Source organism: Octopus sinensis, linkage group LG20 (genome assembly GCF_006345805.1).
Source record: "Octopus sinensis linkage group LG20, ASM634580v1, whole genome shotgun sequence".
Lineage (NCBI taxonomy): Eukaryota > Metazoa > Mollusca > Cephalopoda > Octopoda > Octopodidae > Octopus > Octopus sinensis.
Window position 1 is genome coordinate 1,992,379 of NC_043016.1, and position 8,366 is coordinate 2,000,744.

Genomic DNA, 8,366 nt, shown 5'->3' on the forward strand with positions numbered 1-8,366 from the left:
ATGCATACATACATACATACATACATTCATACATACATTCATACATACATACATACATACAAACATACATTCATACATACATACATACGTACGTACTACATACATACATACATACATACATACACACTACACACACACATGCATGCATACATACATACACACAAACTTACATACATACATACATACCTACACACATACATACATACATAAATGCATACATACATATACATACTTACATACATACATGCATAATACATACATACATACATACATACATACATACATACATACGCACATACATACATACATACATACATACATACATAAATACATACATACATACATACATGCATACATACATACATACATACATAAATACATACATACATACATACATGCATACATACATACATACATACATACATACATACATACATACATACATACATACATACATACATACATGCATACATACATACATACATATATACATACAAACATACATACGTACATACAGGGTGCAGTGAATAAGATTTCCCCTAAATTACACAAAGTTGAAAATAACATTGACTTTTTCCAAACAACTTGCACATGCAGGTGCTACCAGTCGAAAGCCCTACATACCGGAAGGCAGCAAGTGTATGGGGTCATCAGGAGAGATTGCACGCCATTTCGGGGCCTACCTCTCGACGGCATCAATGCGCACCGCCCCGACCACCACATCAGTGACATGAAGTCCCACTTGCTAGATCAGTTGCTTATTAGGTTTCGCTCAGTATTCTTCTAGCCATTGCTCATTGTCTCTTTTTAACCAAATCCAGTGGCTAGCCTTCTCCACTGTAGTTTGAATATCGCTCATTTTAATAGATAAATTTACCAAAATTACATAAAAATATCCTGAAATACTAAAGAGAAACTTTATTCAATAAAAAGGCCATTCGTTTCAACCACGGCCTCCAGACGATTTCAGAAGCTCTTCTAGACAGCCTCCTTGTTTAAGTTGGTGAATGCTGCCATAATCCTTGCCTTCAGTTCATCCTTGGGGTTACAAGGACTTTTGTTGGTTTCTCACTCAACTGTGCCCCACACATTATAATCAAGGGAGTTGCAGTCTGGAGAGTTTGGTGGCCAGATGTTAGGGGTGATGTGTTCGCAGAAATTGTCTGACAGCCTGTGTGGCATGGTGTAGAGTTGCCAGACATAGGGTCTTCCAGCAGCCACCCTCTTAACCCAAGGCAGCACTACTTCCACCATGGCACTTGATGTAGGCCTCCATGTTGAGTCTGAGGCTGTGTAAAAAGACGAGTGGAAGCATAATGACGCCATCGCTAGTGATCACTTCACACACCATGATGTTGACTGGATGTTTGATTTTTATCACTCTCAGTAAATGTCCTCAGATTGCGCTGCCCTCAGACTGACACCCAAACACTCTGAAATGTTCGTATTGGAGCTTCCAGCGCGAATGCCAAGTAATGCAACATGTCGTTTCCAAATTACGTCATGGTGCTGTTTTCTCACGAGCGGTGTCCAACTCACCCTACTGTACTGTGTAATCGACAAAATGAAAAACAAAACAATGCGCATGCGCATGCGCGAATTAAGAAATATTAGATGGCGATGATTTACCCATCGCACGCTGTGTATGTGTGTATATTTATATATATATATCTGTATATATATTGTGTGGTGTGTGTGTATGTGTGTATATATATATATAGAAGTAACAGAGTGACTGAAGTTCCGAGAGTGCCGTGTGTTGATACTTATTAAACTAGACATAGGTCAAAGGCCTGTGAGTCTATATAGCTGCTGATAAATAAATATATTTCCCTATGGAATGTTCTAGAACGAATTACAATAATGCCACGTGGATAATTCGAAAAGTCTGTCTATTGTGTCGTTGAATGAGCAATTGCATAGATGAAGAAGGAAAGAAAGAAAGATGGGAAAAAAAGACAAAAGAAATCTTGTGCGTGTCACCGCACTCACATATACACACAAACATAGACACAGGCGTCGCTGTGTGGTAAGAAGCTTGCTTCCTAACCACATGGTTCCGGGTTAAGTCCCACTGCATGACGCCTTGGGCAAGAGTGTTCTACTAGACTTTCGAGCCGACCAAAGCCTTGTGAGTGGACTTGGTAGACGGAAATTGAAAAGAGCCCGTCATATATATCTGGTGGAGGGTTGTATATTTGTTTATGTCTTTATCTCTCTACCCACCATCGCTTGACAACCGGTGTTGGCGTATTCACGTCCCCGTAACTTAGCTAACATTCCTGGACTAAAGGCGATGCTCCAGCATGGCCGCAATCAAATGACTGAAAGAAGAGAATAAATAAAAATAAAAAAAATAATACACATATACGCGGACACACGTATTCATGCACACATACAGTACATACATACACATATACGCACACACATATGCATATACATATATACATATATACAAAGACATGCACAAATATATATATATATACATATTATAGGGAAACCACTATGTGGACACCCTTATGCTAGAAATAGATCCCCTATGGTCTTACCACTAAGAAATGTTCTCAAGAAAAATTTAGCAAAACAACCAAATCGTAATCGAGCAAGACAAAAGAAAAAGCAATAAAAATATGGATTATTTGCATACACATTTTACTATTAACATATTACGTAATTTTACTTACATATGTCTGTAGATCATCGGTGTGACCGTCCAGATAAATATAATTTTCAGGACTGCATACTAGGACGACCGCACAAAGTCAGACTCGTAAAACAGACTTTTGTCTTGCTCGATTACGTTTTGGTTGTTTGGCTAAATTTTTCTTGAGAACATTTCTTAGTGGTAAGACCATAGCGGATCTATTTCTAGCATAAGGGTGTCCACATATTGGTTTCCCTCTGATATGTATATAATACAATTTTACTGAACCTTCAGTTTTTTTATATGCTAGACCACTGGTGTGAAATCGATTTTAATTAAATTAATATCTAATTTCTCACCCTTATTTTAATTTATATATATATATATATGTGTGTGTGTGTGTGTGTGTGTATTTAAACATATACATACACACAAACATATATATATTATATATATATATATATATATATATATATATATATATATATATATATATAATATATATAATATATATATGGATGAATGAATTATCCTAAGATCAAGAATTCTATATACCAATGTAAAATTTCTACTTCTACGTACGTAATGTAAAATGTCTACTTCTACGTTGGTGCATCCTCTTCCCAGTTATCTAAGAGAATTTCAAATCATTAGTCTTCATTTAGGGATAGCAGTAAATTGTTTGGTATCTTAAAGACAACAATAATGATTTTAAGTTAGATTGCTTCATCCTGTCCATATCTTTCCCTTATAAGGGTAAAGGATTTTGTAACATTTGCAACTCTGGATTCTTCCTTATTCTCTTCTCTTCTCTTTATAAATCACCTTGTTAACACACTTATAATGTAAGCACTGGCAGAAACATGCTTTCAGCTCATATAAGTGATTTATACCAGTCTTTATAGTTTGAACATTTAGTTCACCTTGCACTTTACTTCAATAGAGAAATCTACTTCTATGCCTTTGAACATTTTTTCAACCAATATATCCCTCTTTATTTGTTCTCTACTTATTATTTCTTTAACCCTTCTATTTCAAGTATCTGCCTTTGACGTCGAATCTACTAACGGCTTTTTTAAATAATTAATAGCGTTCTGTTTATCATTTATGCAGTCATCAAAATTGTTATAATGTCTTGTTGTTGAGATAGGTTCTCTGTCTTTCCTGATGAGAAGATTGCATTTTACACCGTTTATTCCTTGGAATAAAACCAATGTTGTCTTCGAAACATATGTCGAAAGTAAAAGAATTTGAATAGCATCTGCGTTCAACTCCATTTATTTACTTATATATATATTATATTATAATATATATATATAATATATATATATATATATATAATATACATATACATATATATACAGTGTATATAGTACACACAGGCCCTTGCGCACGTACATATTATATACACACATGTATATACACACATACACACACACACATATACACATACTCATACTTATACATATGCATATACATGCATTTACGGGTGTGTGTATATATAAATATATATATAACGGGAAAGTTTACGAAAATAAACAAAAGGCACGCATAAGTGGATTGGTTACAACCCTAGCATAGGTCACAATGTTACGGTCACACTTGCGTTTGCCGAGTCTTCTCAGCACAGCATATTTCCACAGGTCTCGGTAACTAGTCATTGCCTCGGTGAGGCCCAATGTTTGATGGTCATGCTTCACCACCTCATCCCAGGTCTTCCTGGGTCGGCCTCTTCCACGGGTTCCCTCAACTGCTAGTGTTTGACACTTTTTCATACAGCTATCCACATCCATTCCCGCTACATGACCATACCAGCGCAGTCGTCTCTCTTGCACGCCACGTCTGATGCTTCTTAGGTCCAACCTTTCTCTCAGGGCACTAACACTCTGTCGAGTATGCCCACTGACATTACACATCCATCGGATTATGCTAGCTTCATTCCTTGCGAGCTTACGCATGTCCTCAGCAGTCACGGCCCATGTAGCATGGCTGTTCGTACACATGCGTCGTACAGTCTACCTTTTACTCTGAGCGAGAGCCCCTTTGTCACCAGCAGAGGTAAGAGCTCTCTGAACTTAGCCCAGGCTCGTACTCGCGATCGTTGGTAACGCCCGAAAGCTCGCGGTCTTGCGCGCGTCAACGTGGACGCCACTGCGACGAGTCCTCGACAGAACCGTGGCTTCAACTCCGGGTGTCGCTGGATCGCCGCCGCAACGAGCATCGTCCTCCTCCACGTCTCAGGTTGCTGTTCAGCGGCGTCGGTGCCCGCTCTTCCGCGCGTTTTCTCGGCATCACCGCCTTGGCGCGTTGTCGCGGCTGACGCCAGCGACCACCGTCATCGCACTCGCTCGTTGACCGCAGTCCGGACGCACTTCCCCTCCGATCCGTCATCGCGACCCGTTCATGTCGGCCCGGTAGGCGCGCGGCGTCCGCAGGTCGCAGACGAGCGCCCCACCGCCGTCGGCTTCACGGCCGGCTGGCATCGAGACACACTCACTTCTCTCGACCGTGCCCATCGCTTCACGAAAGCGCAGGCACGGCTAATTGACGGAGACAGGCTAACGCACCTCGCCCTCACTAAGCACGACGCGGCCGCCTGCGTGCTGTCGCGTCGCCTCCCTCGCGACAGGGTGACGCGCAGCGGTCGCGTGACCGCTCGAAAAGCCGCCCACTGCCGCCCAGTCAGCGACGAGCATCGGCAACATATCCGACACTTCTTGAAACACAGACCGAGAAGTCCCAGTAACTATGACTCCCTTTCGTGGAGCCTGGTGCGTTATCACCTTCTGTTTTTTCAGTAGGTGGATGCACCACCAGGTTTGTTTGGTATGTTATGACTTGCCGAGACTCAGTGGGTGGATGCGCCACCGTCATGCCCTTTTTGGGGGCGTCTGGTGTGTTATGACCCGCTGTTTTTGTTCTCGGTAGGAGGATGCATTTCCAGGCATCCTTATGGACACTACCTTGGCGTGGTGAAAGAGCTTACGCCCGCGTGGGGAGCTATGACGGATAGGTTCAACCATGCCAGATAGGTGCCCTCACATTGGACAAACTAAACGTGCCCATCTCCCCAAAGCGGTGCCAATTTATTTGGTAGGGGACCATGTAGTATATGGGTGACCCTGGTTGGGAGGTGTAGGCCTCCCTGTTAGGGTGTGTGGACGGCCGCTGTTCTGCCCTCTAATAGTCCCGAGCCGGCTAGTTAGATGCCGGCCCTGTTTAGCTTTCTTTCATTGAGGTGTAGAGTCGTGTAAGTTCCCAACAGGACTATAGTAATTTAACAGTTCGATCTTTCATCATCTTACAACACATTGGGGTCCTTGGTTGTTTGGGAGGATCGTGCTTAGGTTTTTTGCTATCTTGTCTTGTATGGGGGGGGGCGCTCTTGGCATTTCGGGTGGTTCCTTGATAGGGACAGGTGAATTCTATTAGGCCCGGTTGGCAATACTTGTACGTAATGACCCGTGTTGGTGGTGAGTGGAGGCCCGGTGCTTTATGACCTGCTATCTTTTGCAGCAGGTGGATGCACCACCCTGTTTGTTTGATATGCCGGGATTCAGTGGGTGGATGCGCCACCGTGATTCCCTTTTTGGGCGTCTGGTGTGTTATGACCCACTGTTTTTGTTCTCGGTAGCTGGAGGCATTGCCAGACTTTGCTCTTTCAGGACTCACTACTGGCAACGGATGGATGCACTACCAGGCGAAACCCTCCGTGGCATGCACTTTGGTGTTAGTTGGTTGGCCGGTGGGTACTCTAGATGGTTGGGGTGGTGGTTGTTAGCGTATCATGGTGGGGTTGGATTCGCACTTTCTTTCAGTTCAACTTAATCGCTTCATGGAAATTGCCGCGCGGATAAAGACATGATTGGAAATAAGTCTAAAAACATACGACAACTAGGTGCTGTTAAACTGGTGGCCTGCGGGTCAGGGACGGGGCCCGCAGGACAGGCTGGGCGTGATACCCTCCTACGCTCGGCCGCTTTGCTGCCTTCTTCTGTGGTGGACAGAAGGTCATCTCCGCCGCATGGTATAGATAGTGACCCACATGGTAACGACTCTACTAGCGTCGGGCGCTAAGTACGCCCGACGTTGACGTACACATGAAATAGTCAGGGCCTTTTACGCTAGAATACCCTAGCCATACCTTGGTAGTGAGGGGCTTTCAGCTCCTGCCGGACTTAGCACATACAGCCTCCATGACTGTCTTTCTTTAGAAGTGGACCTGGAGGAGGACGTGGGGGTATCAAGCTTCACGCTGGCTGGGAGCGAATTTTCGCTGCCCATTCCCTGCGCTTCATGCTCCAAAGCCTGTCCGTTATGTTCTCAGCGCTTCTCTTCTCCCCGACGATGGGGAGAAGATATAGAGGGTAGACACGGCGTGAAGCCGGTCTACAGGTGCAGTAAATGTGATAGGGAGCGCGGACACCTTCATTCTATGAGGTGTCACGTTGGCAAGTGCAATGGTACATCTGGTGAGTCTGCTTCTGGTCCTGCTCAGTCCCTCTTCGAGTGTGGCCCCTTGCAGCCGTTCTTTTTTGACGGCTGCAGGTCGATCTCAGCACGAACGCCACAAACATTCTTTGGCTGCGAATGCGCGCAGGATAGTTGCTCATAAGGAGCAGCTGGCTAAGAAACGTGCGGATCGAACAGCCTCCACCTGACGAGGAAGTAGCGATCCTCGTCGAGAAGGAGGCCGAGCTATTAGCAGCCGGGGTTAGGCATATCAATGTTGCCGTAGTACGGTTCCTACTGGGCAAAACTGCCAAACAGGTAGGAACCAAGAGGGTAGTTCTGGCCAAAAAGACTTCAGTGAGTCCTCAAAGATCGGAGCTGCCGACTGCCAACTCCCATTCACAAGTCGAGGACATATCTTTTCCTTGCCCTTATTGGAGAGATCGTTTCCAAGACGCTGCATGTCCCGGGCATACCCCTTGGTTCGCCGTCTTCTCCGAGGCCCTATTGGAACTCGTAGAAGACGTGACCGCGGGTGCCTGGGATTCTTTTGATAGAAGCGTGGAGGACTGGGTGGAACATCGTAGATTGCGTAGGGAAGATTCTACCAGAGTGGCTGATAGAAATAGAGCTAGGGCAGTTGATAGGCCTAGAGTTCGACGGCGAACAAGCTGTTAAGATATGCCCGCCACCAGGATTTGTATAAAAAAGATAGGAAGAGTCTCATTGCAGGCGAGGATGCGGAGCACGGGTGCCCGATCCCTATGCCCGCTACAGAGGCTCTCCTCTCCGGGCCCTGAGGTGGATCTCTCCGACTATCCCGCCTCCTCCCAGATCGATAACGGTCCTATTTTGCAGCCGTTCTCAATGGAGGAGGTGAAAATGAGTCGGAGGAAAATGAATCCTGCCTCAGCGGCGGGTCCAGATAGACTTACTGTCCGAGAGATTAAGTCCATGGTCCCCTGTATTCTCGCTAATATATGTAACTGCATGTTACTGGCCGGGAAGGTTCCCGATATCCTGAAGTGGGGTAGGTCCGTCCTCATACCTAAGAGAACGATCCTATAGATTTAACCAATTGGCGGCCGCTGACGATATGTTCAGCGGTATATCGTCTGTTTTCGAAGATGGTCGCCAAGAGAATGCTTCAGGTAACTCCCCTAAATCCAGCCTAGCGTGTATTTATCCGGGCTGACGGCTGCAGGGAGAATTCTTTTCTCCTGCGGCAGTTAGTCAGCCGCGCGATGGGGTGGCCAGCACGACTGAGAAT